Source organism: Gambusia affinis, linkage group LG20 (assembly GCF_019740435.1).
Source record: "Gambusia affinis linkage group LG20, SWU_Gaff_1.0, whole genome shotgun sequence".
Taxonomy (NCBI): Eukaryota; Metazoa; Chordata; class Actinopteri; order Cyprinodontiformes; family Poeciliidae; genus Gambusia; species Gambusia affinis.
In genome coordinates this window covers 4,068,680-4,087,114 of record NC_057887.1, presented here as the reverse complement: position 1 = coordinate 4,087,114, position 18,435 = coordinate 4,068,680, and the positions used below count along the sequence as shown (strand labels likewise).

The 18,435-nt window shown below is 40.3% G+C and overlaps 1 long non-coding RNA gene across 1 annotated transcript in view; it reads left to right on the top strand.

The window, feature by feature from the left end:
* LOC122823413 overlaps nt 1–17,996 on the top strand; it is a 44,972-nt gene extending 26,976 nt beyond the window's left edge. Inside the window, exons 2-3 of the long non-coding RNA XR_006369333.1 lie at nt 10,568–10,720; nt 17,600–17,996. This is a non-coding gene — a long non-coding RNA (uncharacterized LOC122823413). The remainder of the gene's footprint in view (nt 1–10,567; nt 10,721–17,599) is intronic.
* The last annotated feature ends 439 nt before the right edge of the window (nt 17,997–18,435 follow it).

Below are 18,435 nucleotides of genomic sequence, written 5' to 3'. Positions count from 1 at the left end.
TTTCTCAATCACTTTCTCAGTTAAATGAAATTAAATTAATTTGTACCTCACTTCTGACTTAGCCCAGGTTAATAAAATCTCAAGTCGGGCGCAGGTTCATGTCCTGAAGCCAATTTGTATACTTTGGATAAACCCTGCTCTCCCTCAGACAGACTGAAATCAGTAAAACAAATGAACGAAAGCCGTGGAGTTCCTGTTGATTGGAATTAATCGGTAATCGTGTCTTAGGGGAATAAAAGACTTTTCAAACATGTCGTTATGTGAATAAACTGGCTTTATTCCTGCTGATTATTTATGAACACAAAAAAAGAAAAACTTGCTCTGACCGGCTTTTCTCTTCAGCGATACACAAATTAAGCCAGTCCCATTCTCTCTTTCTCCACCACTGCATTAACAAATTTATTGCTCTGGCTCACAGAAATACGATGTTTTCTTTGGTTCCGTTCCCATCTAAGTCTTGCTTATTTAAAAGCTTCACAGCCTCATACATTACCTGTGGAGTTTGGCTCCTAACATTATGTCACCATGGGATCTGCGGGGTGCGGGGGGTTCTGCTTTTGCACTTAAAAGCCCCCTGATGACGGACAAAGACATAATCAAACGGACCGGGAGGAAAGGACGCCTGAGGTTCCTCGCTCTGTCTGTACATCAGCACTGTGCGAACCGAACACCTTGTTTAAAAGGCTGCTGAAGCCGAGAGATTGAAGCAGAGAGCAGTTCTGCACTCTGGCAGCCCCAAGTGGAAGTGGAGGGAAACTTCTCGGAAAACAACCTTTTGGACCCAGCTCCAATAACTCCACGACTTTGAAAGAACTGCTTAAAAACAGTTATCAAGTGGGATGAAATAATTTGGGTGTTTTCATGTGATTTCTGCGTCCTTCTGTGCATGTTCACTGCAACATATCATTTTCAAAAACAATTCTCAAACCAGACCAGGAAAACGTGGAGTGTTAATGTAGTTCACATACAGAGCCGAGCTGCCAAAAATATTGGTATTATTATCAAAACTGCAGCTCTGAGAGGAGCTGGAGCCGCCTCGGCGTTTTGCTCATCTGAATGGTTGCCACGGGAGATTAAATGATTTATCAAATGTCTTTAATAGAGCAACACAGCTTTTCTGTTTTAAATAAACACCTGTATAGTTTGGTGTGCATTCTTACTCGGATCCCCTTCAATCAGCTCTTAGAACTAATGTTCTCATCACAGAACAAAAGCAGCAAAAGCAAATGAGGTGGATTAGCAGTAATAGCCAACGACTGATGATGTCATCCAGGACTTGTTGCTATCATGTCTGGACATTTTGCTGTCACAGTGTCATGACAGTAATATTCTACAGTCCAGATCCTCTTTCAGGGTGACTGCACATCCTCAATGTGTCTAAAATGTAAGCCTTAAACTGTCTTAAATACATTTAGAAAATGTAAGTTGGCCTTAAATACATTAGTCACTGGTCTTAAATTTTGTAGCTGGAGAACTATTTTAATATCTCACAGTCTATGTAGTTTGTTTTTCTCATGAGACTTCTATGGCAAATGTTTGAGTCACACACATTTATCTTCAGTCTGTTCTGTGACTTGAAGCCGTTGAGGCTACCGCTAACTAGCTGCTAATATAAAGCGAGGACCCTCTGCCATGTAAAAAAATAAAATTAAATTGTACTTTTGTTTTGTACCTTTCTGTCGTGATGCAGGTCTTAAACGTTATTCTCAATGTTTTTAAAAAGCCTTAAATTTTAATTAGTGAGATCTGCAAAAACTCTGCTTGTAGATTTGCTGCCACCAGAGATCCTTCTTTTCCACAACGTCCACCACAACCTTTTGAATATACTTGGTGATATGAGTTACGACTTTTAATTTTACCTTCGGGAAACATCGGAAACAAGTGTTTTTGAATTTGATTTGAATTGAATCATGCATGATTTTTATTGTTCTTTCACATAAAAACTCAATTAAACACATTGATGTTTCTTTCCTTGGGTTAGGATCAGAAATCTTAAAAGCTCAAAACAACACTAGTGTGGTTTCAATGTGACAAAATGCCTAAAAGTTAGAGACATGAGTACTTTTGCTATCCAGCAGATAGGCCTGGTATCACGTAAAGTGTGCTGTTTGTTTAACTGCCATGTGAATATTATTCCTATCATAAAAGGGAGAAGTGGTGAAGAGTGCACTGAAAATATACCAGTGGTTTTGTTTTTGCAGTGTAAAAATGTCCCAGAAGCTTGCTGAGCTCAGACTGCGGTGGAGTAGAAGTGACAGAGGCCAAACCTTCCTGCTGTACATAAACCACCACAGTACAACTTCAGTGTCCTGTGAAATTATACCCTCATCTATTCCCTTTGTCCCACTTTTATAGTCTGCAACAAAAATTACTTTGTTTTTGTTTTGTTTTTTTGTTGTCGTTTTTGTATTTTTAGCCCGGATGCTTAATGTGTTGGCCTAGTGGTTTGCAGCTCCTCAAGCGAATTGGTGATGCTGGTTTCCAAGAGCCAGGCCTGCCTGGGTGGTCTGGCTTGCGGCTTTCCTGGAAAAACGTATTGTCTCTGCTGTTGCTTATAAAGATGGCTGCAGCCGTTTGGTTCAGGGTTTCTGTACCTGCAGGAAATCGAAAGAACAGTTAGGACCTTTTGGAACGTAAAGTGCTGCTCTTTAGGAAGGGAGAGTCATTCAGCGGCTCACGGGCTCATGATAGATTATGTTTCATGTTTTATATGTAAAGCATTTGTAACACGTTTGACACAAAATCATGCTAGCATGTCCCAGCCTCTCTCTCTCTCTCTCTCTCTCTCTCTCTCTCTATTATTGGAAATGCATGAGAACATGTCGTTCAATGAAGGCAAAACTGGCAAAATCACAGCTCACCACTTTTTACTGTCTTGTTAAGAACCCAAACACAGCAGAGAGGCAAGATTATAATAATAGAATGACACCAGATAAGCCTTGCAGAAAAAATAATGATCAAAAAATCACATTGTGAATTAAAATGAGCTCCATAATTTCTATTCTGATGATTAATACTTTTTGAAGGGCAATTTTATAATCCATTTCATTGATGGTTTCAGTTGTTTGAGGTTTTTATTTCCGTTTGATTTGTTTTTGGTTGTTGTTTCATTTTGGATAATTAAGACGTCTTCCAGTTCCAGTGTAAAGAGTTGTTTTACAACTGAGATGCACAGATTCCAGTTTTCTAGCCAATATCCGATCTTTAAAAGGCCTGACCTCCCAATTCCAATTTTGGCTGACACCAATTTTTTATGTCTGAAATATTGCTAAATATAGGCGGTCTGTCAGTCAAAGCTCTCTCACGGGAGAGCAGGAGAGGACTGTGGTTGATTTTTAGTCGTTTCCCGAGGTAGATAAGATCGGTAGATAAAATCGGCTTCACGCATAAGTTTCAATCGATCACCAATCTCCCAAAATTAAGGAAATTGACGAAGATAAATCAGCAGGCCGATAAATTGGTGCACCCCTACTTTACAAAAATCAAATTGATTCGTCTTTGAGAGGGTGAACTTGCATTATTCTGCCAAGACCATGATTTCAGTTGAAAATGGTCTCAATGCATCCATATTATCTTTTAGTGCAATAGTCACTGGGGCAGTTTATCGTCCAGAAAAATGTGTTATTGTGACAGGCCAAACACCGGGTCCAACGAAGACGGTGAGAGACAGAGGAGTCAATCGACTGATGCTGAAAAGCTGAAGAGGAAAATAAATTTAGGAAACACTCAGAAACAACAGCTAAGTGTTACGGCAAAGCACAAATAAACACTATAAACACTGGGATAAAGGAAAGACTGGCAACTTGGAAAAATGAAGTAAATTGAGCACGATGCACAACAAAAAACAGATGACAGGATAAAACGGAACCTGAAACTCTGACATAAAAATAAAGATACATGGAAGAAAATCCAATCCTAACTGTGTTGGATCCTGTGATGGTCTGAGTTTTTAACTTCCACAGGCCGTCAGAAAGCAGCAAAGATTTCTTTATCTAGCATGATATAAAACTCACAATCGTTTTAGATCATCTAACATCTTCTCTCACTTTGAAATAATCCTAAGCAAAAACTCCAACGTAAAGTGAGTCACAGAAGGAGATAGATGGTCATATTTGTGCGCCAAATAATGAGGAAGCGATCTTAAGCTACAAAAAGGTTTGAGTTTGTGAAGTCTAGACAGCAGAACTCCACTACCAGAAAGCTTTAGGTCTAACTGGTTGTTAGCTTCTCTTCCCCATGGAAACCCAACTCTGATTCTTCAAACTAAAGCCGTCCAGTCAGGTCCGTAAGAGTCAAGAATATGCTACATTTGTCGATGCTCAGAGGACCTGATATTTGTGGCGGTCTAAATTTGCAGACTGCGAGACCGGTTCATCTTTTCCCTCTGTCCCACGCGTATGGATACACACTCGGCGTCCCTGAGCCGTTGTGCCGCAATAAAGAACCTCTGGCCGTCAGCACCGTGCTGAGCAAACAAATTAGAGCAGTGATTAATGGAAGGAACTCGGAGCCAGCAGCTCATCCTGCTGCGAAGGTGGGACAGCGAGTGTAGGCAGTCCAGAACAGCTTGTGTCACACACACACACACATCTTCTCCTCTCCCCTTCTCTCTCTCACACACACACACGCACAAGAGTCAAATTCTGTGCTGAACTTGTAACATCTTTCCATGAAACTTTATCAGACTTCCAATAGGTATTACTCAATACTTCTGTAGATATGTTTCCATTGACAATATAGATGTGCAATTTGACATTACAAAATACATTTGCTTAGTGGAAAAGTGCTATTTCCACTGGATCGTCTCATTCCTACCGCAGGATCTGTTACCTTCCAGCAAAAACGAAACACTGTAGAGAAATTCATCCATAAAGATAAATAACCCACATGAAAATTACTTCATTGAATATTTTCTTTGTAAAATATGCCTCAAAACTTGAATTACATTGTTGTAACTGCTGAAAAAAATCTCTAATCAAGGACAAAATATGGAATTGCTTCATGTTGCGGAAAAAAATTATGTCTAATTATGCAAATTCGGCTTAAAAGAGAGAAAGATTGTAACGTTACCTCATCAGTAAACACTGTATAGGTGTTTACTGAATATATATCATTTATCATGATATATATTTTTTATCATATAAATTTTGATTTATTACACTAAATACCAAATAATGTTTTTAAAATGCATACAACTGTCAGCATTGTTAGTATTACTAATTTCTTCCACTTTGTTCAATGTGCCTGTGAGTTTCAATAAATTTGAAAATATGATTAAATGCAGCTTTCTCCAGTTTAGTGATGGAAGTCATACTTTTTATGTGACTGGAGTCCTAAAGTAAAGTAAAAATATGAATGTTAGCATTGTTTGTCATGCAGTCACATCCATAAAGTTAAGAGTCCTCATTATAGCTTTTGTCGTCATCACAGTAGTACCACAAAATAGTGTCATAAAAGTTAAACTCCATATTGCCCAACCCTTTAGCAGAACATCAACAGTTTAGCATACATTCATGCTGGTATCATCAGAAAAGTGTTATAGATTTAAGAAATACTCATCCTAAAGCTGTGTGGTTTTCCAAAGTGGACTAACCTATAAAACCTATGAGACAAACATAAACCACCATTCATTAGATTTAGTTTAAAATTGAATGACAAGCACTAGAAAACAGAGGCTCGCCACAGAATCGTCCACATTGGGCAAATCCTTCTGCCTGTTTCCAGACTCGCGTTCTTCCCCTGACAATGTTCTCACTGAGTCAGTCCACTCCAGTGCTGGAGAGGATCCCGTCACCCGTTGCCAGCTCTCCAGATTATTCAAACCCAGAAGGGAAGTGAGACTGATTGGAGAAGAGAGCTAATTAGATTAGAATTATTTTTCATTAATGCCATTAGTGAGGTGGATTAAGATGGGAAGCTGTGCTGCGGTGAGAGCGATTATTTCAGCGCGAGCCGGCAGCTTTGGACACCGAGGTAAAACAATCCCTTTTTTCCACAAAAATTAGCCACTGGAAGCACTCATCACCAGAGCAAATATTGACTGGCAATTTGGGTAAGTGATAGGATGGGAGCAGAGGCGGGGGGAGAATAAATACATTGTGAACTCCGCCGCCATATGACGATACTCTCCATCCTCTTTATATGTTGAACTAAGCGTGAATGACCAGACGCGGTTTCCTCCTCAACATTTATTCTGGAGCGATCTGCCAATTATTTTTAATGGAGCTGAAATAAAGAATGGCGCATGGGGCCGGTGGGTAAGCGGAAGGCAGAAATTTCCCTGCGGGTGGGGAAAGAAACAGCACAATGACCTCATCCAAGAGGCTGTGGACTTCTTTTTTTGTTTTTTTTCTCAAGAGTGACGGGCGTTGGTATGTGAGGCGCTCTGGACCTGCTACAACTTTGTGATCAGTTGTACTGATTTGCTGAAGATTAGAAAGCAAGGGGACTGTAACCCTAAATCCTCTTATACTTACCCCTAAACCTACCCCTAAAAGCCCCACCACTCCCCCTAAACACTACCCTAATCTAACTGTAGCACCTAAACCCTAACCTTACCTCTAAACACTATTTTAATGCCAACCTTGAGCGCTAAACCTACTCCTAACATCACCCTTAATTCTAACTTACATACCTGTAAGCCCCAACACTAATCCTAACAAAAGGCATATTGTTAACGTAACTGTCAAAATGTGGGATGGATGAGAGAAAGACAAAAGTTGGTGAAAATGAACATGAAAGTAACAATACAAGGAGACAAGGAAACTTCACAAAAAAATGAGGCATGAGGATAGAGAAGAACGGCATATAGGGTGAGAGGCTTTTGGTCCCTCCGGTAGCCAGTGGATGTAACCTAACCAGTGAGAGCAGTTAATGACATTTTATATAACTATTAAGCAATTACTGAACACACAAAGCCTTTTTATAGCATCCGAACACCATCCCCCTTGGGGACCTAGATGGAGGAGGGAAGCAAAGGGGATTAAAAAAAAAAATCCTAATAATAAAATCACTGGAAATCACGGGCCAAAACCTACATTTTCATTTGGCAGAGCAGTCACGCTCTGCCCATAATTCACAGCATACCTCTAGTTTCAAATGTGACTGTGGGGGTGAGGGGGGGCGTCCACAGTGGTCCCGGCTACTCTCTTTAACAAGTTCAGGAATCTCCCTGCATGACTGCTGCAATCCTGGTGGTTTAGAGAAGAGCTCAGAGAGGGTGATGAAGTGGAACTGCCGTGAGGCCCCGCAGGTTTGTAAAATGAGTAGCAGTGATGGTATCAGTGAAAAGGCATTCTTTGCGAGGTCACACAAATCACAGGAAATGGTTGAGGGACTTAATATGGCTGTGGTGACCAATCAGAGGCCAGTTCAAAAGAGAACCAGACGAGTTCAAGTAATCGGAAGTAGCCTGGCCAATTCAGCTTGATTCTCATATCTCTTCAGGGCTCTGTTTGAGATTTGTCCCATTGAGTTCGATTGCTCCAGTTGAATTTCATTACACTGTTTGCTTTGTACAGAGGGTCTAGGGTCTTGGCTATTGAGGAATGATTGCTTGCTCTAGGCGTGGACTATGTTTTTTTTGTTTTTGTTTTTATCCCTCCAAGGGGTCTTTTTGTGGGCTCTAGTGTCCCTTATATGACAGTAGGCTGACAGGAAAGGGAGGAAGGAGAGGGGGGAAGACATGCGGCAAATGTCTATCGGGTCCGGGAATCGAACGCGTGACGTCCGCTTTGAGGACTCAAGGCCTACAAATCCCCCAGGCCACCACAGCACGCCCAAGGCGTGGACTATGTTACCCTATTGCTAATGTTTGTTGGTGACGTATGTACTGCACCAGTTTGGCGCTATGAAGCTTACCGGAAATTGTCTGCATTAAAAGCAAAAAGGACAAGTGCCGAGCTAAACGAGGCGGCTGTTAATGTTAATTAATTGTTTACAGGCGTGGCCAACACGACCTGCATGGCCTTGTTCACTTCCTCCACTGTTGTTGCTAAAACTACAGGCAGACTTCAATTCTAAAACAATACAGAAAGTTGAAGTCATTGTTCACGTCTTCTGTTCACGTTGGGCAGGTTGAATTTCTACTGAAGGACTCTAAGTAAATGGAAAACCTCAGAAATTCCCAAGAACCTTTATCACTTCTTTTTTTTTTTTGTGGCAAAACAAAAAGTCCCAAGTTTGACCTAATGTTCCTACAACCCTTAGGTATAAAGGAAGATGAACATTTTGTTTTAGGCAAAAATCTGTCTGATCACTCATGAGAGTGATAAGCTCTCATGAATCTCAGCACTGTTTTAGGATACAACCAACCCTGATCTCTACGCAACACCTCAACAACCAAATAAAACCCTGTACCATCTATCTAAAACCCAGTATAAACTACAAATCATTTTAATTAGGTCAACACGCCATATTTACTCTGGGTCGGGTTCGGCATGTTTATGTGTTCCTGAATTAGCTACTGGGCGTAGCGGCAATATTAATTGCAAGTTCCTCTTGCCAGCGGAACAAAGTTGTCAATAAAAATCTGTGAACCTTGGCGGATCTCCGTTCTGTTTACGTTATTCGCAGTAGCATTGAGGGATCTGCTGTGAAAGCAACCTCTGTCTAATCAGGAGAGAATATTCTGGATCACTTAACTTTAATATTTCATCTGTCAGCGGTCCAGGAAACGGTAGGTTTAATCTGAGGAATCCCTTCATGACTCATGGTGCTTCTTCTTCCACCGTCCCTAATGAGGAAAATCTGAATTTCTATAATTGCAGCCATTTGTTTTAAAGGATGCCAAAATTCATCTTTGGAGTCGTGTAAACGTTCTTTCAAACTCATTATTAGGTCTGTAAATAAAATCTTGAAACTCGTATCACATCCACCTGTTTTATTGGTTTAATCAGCATTAGGTGTGTTGATTATTTTAGTGACACCATAGAGTTTTAAATTATTGTCTGTACGTGGTCTGAGAAAGTATTTTTGTGATCTGAACTTTTTCATGTTTTGCGTTTCAGCAACAAAATTTGATATATTTTCTTTCATCGACTAGAACACAGTAATGCATAAAAGTAACAGAGAAGAGTATCATTTAGTATTTTTAATTAGTAAGTATCTACTTTAGTTTGGTATCCATTTATATTTAGTCACCCACAGTTGGTAAAATTTAGACCCCCATTATGACGTCATGACTTTTGGAGGATGACATCACCTTTTCGCTTCAGTTTGAGTATTTTAACTGCGAAGGTCCAGAACCTACAGAAACCAGAAAACCTGAAACACGGAAGGAAGAAATCAGAAGACCTGGGAATACATGGAAGAAAAGAATCCAGCAAGGAGGGTGGAGTATAAAAAGCAGGTGCTCAACAGCAGGTAGAAGCTTCTGGATCGTCAAACAGGCGACTAAATGAACAGGATAGAAGAGCTGAGTGACAGTGGGAGAACACAGAATTCAAACCTAACAGGACACAGAAGGATCTACTCAGTCCAACCTGAACAACTACAACACAGTTCAGAATCTAATAAGCAAAACAAGAACTTGAAATCCCAAACAAGTACGGAATATCAAAAGTGACAAAATTAATCAAAAATACAGACCAAACTCCTAAAGATCCTAACATTATCAGCTTCACACATCCAGAGCACATGCTTTTTTATATTTATCTATCTTTTTATTTATCTAAAAAAAATTCTTGTATATATTAAAAATTACCAAGAAATCTTGCAAATACAATAGGCCTTTGCCAGCGCTTCGTTCCTCCGGCCCTATGAGATTTAAAAAGGCGCAGCAAAAGCAAATGAGGTGGATTAGCAGAGCTTGCCAATAAGTGATATCATACAGGTTGCAGCTACGGTGGGATATCATCTGCTGTCCAGATATTGAATCGTTTGCATGTTGTGACATTAAAACAGTCTTCAGTCAGAGGCCTCTTTCAGATTTATTGACTGCTACTGGAGAAGTTTCATTCTCACTGCACCATCCACAATGAGTCTTTGAAGATGGGTCACAGAAACATTTCATTTCCCTTTTGCTAATTTAAATGTCATTTGGAGTGTCCTCTCAAATGGTGGGGGTAACTGCCGCAGTTGCAGGAAATAAAATAATTAAAGAATGTTTCCAAATCCCAGTTATGAACTAGTTTCTGTTGAGCTATGACACCAAATCCCAATAAAGTTTTATTTAAGTTTGTGGCTGTAATTAATTGTGACACAATGTTCAACGCACGTTAGTATTTTTGGACGGCTCTCCTGTCCAGCTCATATATGCCTCACTAAATAATGTTGCAATAAAACATAAAAAAAGATGGCTGCAATAAACAGAAAAACATATAATTCAAGTCTGATTTTATTATTGACAGAAAAAAAATAAAGAAAAAAAATCTAAACTTACTCAGCTCAACAAGGTGAACCATACATGTTTAAAAACGCAGCCCAGGAGAGGGAAACTAAAAATATCTGCAAAACCAAATCATAATATTTTCTGAGGGTATTTGCATGTACGTGTGACTGGTTGACATAGGAAAAACGGACAAAAAAGAATTTTAAAAGGTTTTTTTTTTGTTTTGTTTTTTTAAAGAATAAGTCACGCCATTTCCAGTGAAAACGTTGCGTGGAGAAAACGGAGGAGAGGAGAAGGGGAAGCTGAGGCCAGACTCTGGACGTCTACGCGGGGAACAGAGAGCGCCGTTGTAGACGGCAGACACAGATGTTATCTGGAAGGAATATTACAGTAAGAGACACAGCTCAGTTAGACATAACACTTTCACCTCCCATATTTCCCCATGATATTTTATATTAGCATGAATTCCGATTGCCATCGCACACACGGCCGACTCAGATTACGCGAGTCATGGGTGTAAATGTATTCCAGCGCTGCTGAAATTTCACAGCATCAGCTGCCGTGCTTACAGCTTACTGCCCAACAGTTATATCGCATCTGTTGTATTGCGTTACAGCCACAAACTATAAATGCCAATATTTTTGTATTTTCCTTACATCCATGTATTAACTAGCACTGCAAAAACGTGGGATGGAAAACGTCTTTATCCTCACTGAAAACTAAAGAGTCGTCCACCATCATGATGTATTTCCATCATGGTGGAAATGTATCATGCTGAGCATGAATTAATATATAGACTTTGTTATTATTAGTCTGACTATTAAAAATGTTAATTGTAATTAATTCACAGCATCAATGTGAATAATCAGATTAACTGTTAAAAAATATTAATGTTAATAAATGAGTTGTAAATGTATATTAGGACAGTCTATGGATTAAAATAGGATGCAACAGACAAAGCATGGTATCATTTCTCATGTTTTCTTCAGCACCAGTGGCTTTTATTTGAAAGTAGTCTGACAGGAAGAGTGCAGAGAGAAAGGGGGAAGAACAAGGAACCGGGAACGGGAGTCGAAATCAGGACGGCTGCTCTGAGGTCTGTAGCCTCTGTATGTATGGCGTCCGCTGTAACCACGGCGACATGCGACGCCCACGTAAATCACTTTTCTTTGTTTTTTTTTTTTTAGAAATTGGAGATTAGTTCCATAGAAAAACAGCTGAAACAACGAATGAGATTATGTTCAAATTTCAGTGCAGGTCCAAAAAGTACAGAAGAAGTTAAAATTTTATAGCATTAAAAGAATATGAATTAACTGTTTTACTTTGATCTATTTTGATTTTTAAGTACATCAAAAAGACACGACCATGAAGAAATGGCCGTTATCCAGGTCTACTGAAACCACACCTGAACATATTATCCAGAAAGTTTGAAGCTTGGACACAAATGGGTCTTCCAAATGAATAATTACCCTAAACATTTATAGGAATAAAATGTCTTGGGGACAACAAAGACAATGCTCTGGACTGGCCGTCATCTTAATCAGACAGAACATTGTCTGACTAAGATGTGCAAATTTGCAATCAAACCTGACTCGGTTCCACCAGTTCTTTTAGAAGGAATGGACCAAAACTCTAGAAAACAATTTAGATATGCTTGCAGAAGGATACTCAAAATTTTTGAAAGGCAACTACAAGTTGATTTGACCAAAAACTAAAGAAATATATGTAAACTTTTGGCTTTATTTTAGGTGATCATACTCGGCATCATGGTTCTGATTAAAGTCTGATTCAATGCATGTAAAATATTCAACTTTATATGGCAATACCTATATTAAAAAAGAGTATATTCTACTTTACATCTAATCAAATTATTTGTTGTTCAAGACCTTCAGCTACAATTGAAAACAAGATGAAAAACGGAGCTTTGAACAAATGGGTCATGTTTTCAGAAATATTGTTGGAGCCACAAGTCATGAGATCTTATGAACAGAAATATTGTTTATATGTCATTTACTAGCTCCATAAGCAACAGCTTCACCAGAGGATTAACAATCCAGGCAAAAAATATACTTCTTGTGCCTGGAAAGATATTGAATAAATGCACATTATAGCTACAATATTTAACTTCTCAGGGCGATTAATCTGACTCCCGTCTCAGACGAACAAATCCCAACACCTGATCTCTTAGTCAGAGGTCTGGGTTCCCTGCGGGTGCTTTACATTTTCTGCCGCAACTCATTAGAACCGCTTTCTCCTTGTGCATCTAACCATTGCAGAGGCCACACAGCGGGGCCAGAGCCCATCGGCCGTGTTTAGAAAGCGGCACAAACCTGGCGCTGTGCGCTGCCATTCATCCTTCAAAACCCCGTGCCGGACAAGAATGATGGAGTGCTGACGGCGTGGATGGATGGATGGATGGATGGGTGTGTGTGTGTGTGTGCGGGGTGGGTAGGTGGAAAGGAAGGAAAGAAAGATGGACGGTGCAGGGCTTGGCACCGGCAGACGGGTGGAGGAAGAAAGGTGTGCGAGCTGGCGGCAGATTGACTGATGGAGAGTGCCAGGTAAGGCTGGTGCAAGGTGTGCAGGGTCAGTAGAGGAGAGTATAATGGGGTGTAGGTTGACGGCGATGGTCGTCCTGCTTACTGCGGGCGTCTGCAGCTCCAATGATAACTTGTGGTTTTTGAAGTGTTCCTCTGAGCCACAATGAGGCCTAAGAAATGGCCGGCACTTGGCAAACAGCAGCCCGTTCCATCATAAGCAAGGAGCTGGGACCCTAACTCTCGAAGACGGAAATGTCTCTAAACCGTATACCACCCAGTTTACTCTGGCAGGGCGCTCCAAACCAAAACTTTTATACGCATAGCTTTAACATTAGCTTTGGGAGACGGAGCTGACGATGGACGAGGATGGAAAGCTACCTGCTGCTAAAAGGAGCACTGGGCTTGTAAAGAGTAGGGCATTCCCCTCAGTTTCTTACTTGTATAATCAATTAAGGCATCCAAGAATCTAACAGGAGGAATTCAGTTGCATGTTTGCCCTTATTCAGTCACACTGTGGGTGTATGTTTTTTATAGTGTGGCTGTATTTTTAGTTTCTGGCGAGCTCTCCAAATGTTCTGCTAATCACAAAAAGGAAAACATCAGTGAAAACCAAACGGTCATTTTGAGGCTCTGGTGTTTGTTGTGCATTGCTGAGAAGGAAAGTGAAAGGCAGATTATACTGCCACTGTTTCCTGTCCCGCGTAATGTTGGAGTGCTTAACAAACCACATTGTACGAAGGCTGAAATGTAAAGAATATCTTTAGAATTGTCTTATAGAATATCTTGTACCAGACGTGTAGCATTTTTGTGTTGCTTTTGATTGAGGATCTACAGCGTTTTACTGCTTAACGTGGCTGTAATGTCATTATTGCTTTTTATACTCATATATTTTCATAGTGAACAATCTGACCATCTATAAACAAAAGTTGAACACTATGCAAATTGATGAGTGTTAAAATAATAAATAGGTAAATTACTCAGAAATTAGGTTGAGCTGTTGTCTAACAAAACCATTCCAAATATTTGGCATACCAAACTGAGCAAATCTTAATCAGCATAGCATGAGATTAAGTAATGGTATCATCAGGTGACTTCAACTTGTGGTTTATGTGACATCTGTAAGTTGCGACACATCATTTTTAAAGACTTAAAAGCATATAAAAGTTTAGTAGCTTACCAGTTCTTTTTGTACATGCTAGGCTACATGACGGTGTGGCGTTTACTCCATGGTAATTAATGATTAGCCGTGTACCATCTCCGAAATGCAATATATTTCTGCACCTTATTAATCTCCTCATATTAAGTATATGATCATGATTTTTCTTATGTTGTAAAAATCAACTACAAATCTACGAATTTACTGTACTGGCTGCCAGTCCTTATGGTTGATGACTACTTCCCTTTGCCGCCAACTTTCCTCATCAAAATGATTACGTTAAAATGAAGTGCAGTTCATTATGCAGCACCCTATGACTATTTTTAAAGCGAAATCAGCTAAATAGAAGTATCTGTAAAGCTTGTTTTTTGACAAGCTTTGTTTGTTGTTTGGACGTCCCTCATGGAGTGCGCCACTCTCTGAAGAGCATCCCGTCACGTGCAAAGGGTCAATACTACATCCTTCATCCAACACTTTTACAGATGAATATAGTGGAATTACCTCCCACTGACTTTTAGATTTCTCCAGAAATGTATCACAACTTCCAGTTTCATTTCATGAATCAGGGGGCTCCAAAGTAGCATTCATTCAAGAACCACCAGTGTTTGTTGCCAAAAATAAGAACTCTACCCATTTTGGATGTTTGGTTATTTCAAATGTTCTGAAATTGGCTTTACTGATCGTCTGCATGTCAACACTACTTGTAGGATTGATATATTGATTGATCCTCCAGTAGGAGGTGAAATGTGTAGCTCAGGTCGGGAAGAAGGTCAACATAGGGAGGGTGAAAAAGAGTGGAGGTGGTTGAAGAAAAGCGGTGTGTGGAATGAGAACGAAAACGGTGTGTGGGCGTGTGTGAAGATTACACTCAAATGTTTTTTTGTCTGAGCCTTGGATCAATGCCGGGACTGCGCGGAGGGAGGAAACAGGATTGTTGGTCGGCTGGGAGAGGATTAAATGGATAAGTGTGAACTCTGGGGGTCAAAGCTAAGACTTAGGGGTCTGTCCTTGAACATAGATCACAGAAACAAACTGTCGGTCCGTGTCCATACGCGAAAGACAGAAAAACAGATATGGAAGTACGGTGGGAAGCAGAGGCGCGTCTGCTTGGATTTTTCATGCTTTGCCTAAACACACAAACTTTGCTTGATTGACTCTCATTTGAACCGAGACCTCTGATACACACACATGCACACACACGCAGACATATGAGGTCATTTAACAGTCACACAGCTTTAAAAGCTGTGGAGCTCCTACACACTGAAATTCTCAGCAATAAAATCTTCACATTTCTATCACAAGATTTTAGTGTTTCGAGATTTTACGTGATGGACCAACACAAACCAGGATATAATTATCAAGTGGGAGTTAGCCAATCGATCTATATTTTGTTTTTCTTTTGCAAATATAGATCCCAAAAGTCTGACATGTTCTTATGTTATCGCTTCTAACTTCCTTGCACCAGCCTCACCTGGCACTTCTAACTCTGTTGAACAACCTGCAATTACAGCTGGAAGTCTTTGGCATTTGTCTCCAAAACCTTTTTTATTGATATTTTTGCCAAATTTTCTTTGCAAAGTAATTCAGTCTCAGTCAATTTTAATCCTTAACACAAATTCTTAGTTGGATTTATGTCAGCACTTTGACTAAGCCGTTCTAATACATCAACGTATGTTGACCTAAAGCGTTGCATTGCTCATTTCACTACAGAATTTAACAGACCAACTAAGGTCAGCTGATCACGTCAAGTTCTTGTGGAAAGTCTTGCGAAGACGATAGTTTGGAGTTGGGGCCGACGTACCAGTAGGTGGTTGGTAATAGAAGATATTTTTGGAATTCAGACGGTGTATTTCTGTTCCACTCCCTCATTACAAATGGAGAGATGCTATTTAAAATATGTATCGCGTATCATTTTCCTTCTACTCCACATTTATGTAGCACTTAATCTGTGTCACAAAATCTAAAACGCTGAAATTTGTTTTTGAAACAAAACAAAATGTGACAAGTTTTAAGGGCTAATTTTATAAGATACTGTATTAAAACGCTTTGCAAAGAACACAGGTCGTTTTTTGGCAGGTTGTTTTCAAAGGACAACTCAAACAAAACGGAGAAACTTTAGCATTCAGTCAACCAGCCACATTTCACCTTTGACCTTCCCTGCTATTTGACAAGTCAGATAAGACCACTAAGGCTCATCCTTGGTCCCCTTTAGTCCTGACATAGACAGGCAAACAAACCCCCATGTGCCCCCCCTCCCCAATCTTCCATTCATCTTGTGTTGTCTTCCACAGTTCATATATCCAAACACCCTAAACTCTAAATTAACTCTTGTCTGTCAGGAACAGTCTAATTTATGAGGCAAAATTATGGAGGCGTTAAAGGAGCAGAACCATTCCTGCTGCCTAGATGAGGTAACTTCCTGGGTTTCAGTTGCTACTGTTGCTTGACTTGTGTCTTGGGGAAACTAAGGTGTGTCAGTAAGTAGTGCCACATATCAACAGAAAGCTACATCAGTCCACTTTACAAGGTGCTTGCTGGTCTTTGTACAGCTAGAGCAAGACCTGGTCACAAAGTCAAGTATGATCCCAGAGTGGGTTGGACTCTCCCAGGTTTGCCCACTGGTAACCTGTTTCACCTTTGTGGCATTCATGAACAGGATCTTTGCAAACCTCAAGCTCTCATCTTTGCTTTTTTTGCAGATGATATGATTCTGTTGGCCTCGTCTGACCATGGCCTCCAGCATTCACTGGATCAGTTTTTTTTTTTTTTTAGGATGACAGTGCAGAAGATAGATGGACAGATTTTAGCATCGTCTGCTGTAATGACGGTGCTGCTCTGGTCTTTCATGGTCTAGAAAATTCTTGATCTATAAGTCTATCTATGGATCATAGCAGGAAGGACAGGAACCCAGATTCAAACAGCTGAAATGAGCACTGTATAAAAAAATTGGACTGTTTCCTGGGGTAGCTCAAAGTCTTCTTTGGTGGGTTTTTGGCAATGCATCATTGTGATGAGACTCCAGGGAATACCAGAGGGACCTTATATGCCTTTTGGATTGAGAAAGTTTACCTCTTTTCTGTTTTTTATGGAATCAGGAGCAGATCATTAGAAGAACTGACTGAGTGATTAAATAAATGTATATTTTCTTGTGTAGTCATTTAAAAGTCCAAAGGATTTCCAGTTGACAATTGAAATTGTCTATCAGCAATTAGCATGTCTTTGAGGAACTGTAAAATGTTGACTTAAGTTTCTGTGTGAGCTACAATAATAATGTACATGTTCAAGGCCAATCAAACTGAAGTCATTACCTGATTATTTAGTGCATCTCTGTTCTTTGGGGACAAAAATCGGTTGTAGGAATCACTATCAAATCCTTCTTGTAGACGTCTTTGTATGGCATCCGCAGTCCGCTCACTGTTGAACTACTTACAAAGCGATCACATCAGACAAAATATAATATTCTTGGGAACTTGCGCAGTGCTTTATTGGCTACCTGTCACGACCTTCTGCCCGTTCCAAACCATCTCACGGTTCATCACTTGGTTCCCGTTGTTTTTCTTTCTGTCCGTACAGAGACGACCCGCTGCTGTGGGGGAGGCTGTGTTTACCTTCTCTCTGCTCAGACTGGGCTAAAGCTGTGTGTGGGCCTGACCCCCGCCGAGACTGATGGTGGAACCACCGTCGGCCGGGCGAGCAACTCGGATCTCACCTCGCGCTGTACGGACAGGTTACGCACCATTATCCGGGTGACTTGCAGACCAGAATTCCTTGTGTGTGAAGGCGTCCAATGCCTCCTGTTTGGCTGGTGCTGCTTTTCCTCATATTTTTAACCAGAACAAATGCATGGTCGATGACGCATTGGACCTGCTAGTGATAGAAATCTGGTTTTAGTCTCTTGGGGACGTCACTCCTTTGAAGTCCTTCATAGCTGATACTAAACCCTCTTTCATTTTTTCTGAAAAAGCATTTCACCCAAGCAAAACAGAGATACAGATTTTGTCCATTAAAACATTTTCACAAGCATTGAGTAAGTCTGACCGGAATCCTCCCAGTGAATCTAATGTGATCAGTCTGTGAACTGTCCTGGTTCAGCTGAGTTCAGCAGACAGTTTTGACTCGAGATGCATCAGAATCTCATTTTGAACAACAGAGTCAATAAAATAAATAAACAAAGACTTAAAAGTAAATATCAGACTACAGATTTAAGTCATGCAAAAGCAGTGATATTTTTGAGGGAGGAAAAAAAAACAGTGTTTTGCATTTATCAACACTTCCTGTTTTGCATTGTTTGCTAATGAACTTGGAACTAGATTGTCTCTCGCACAGATGATGGTTTGGTGTTGAGGGAATTGTGGTCTGTTCCATTGTCGCTCCACAGTTCTCTACTTCCTCCAGTCCACGCCGCTTGG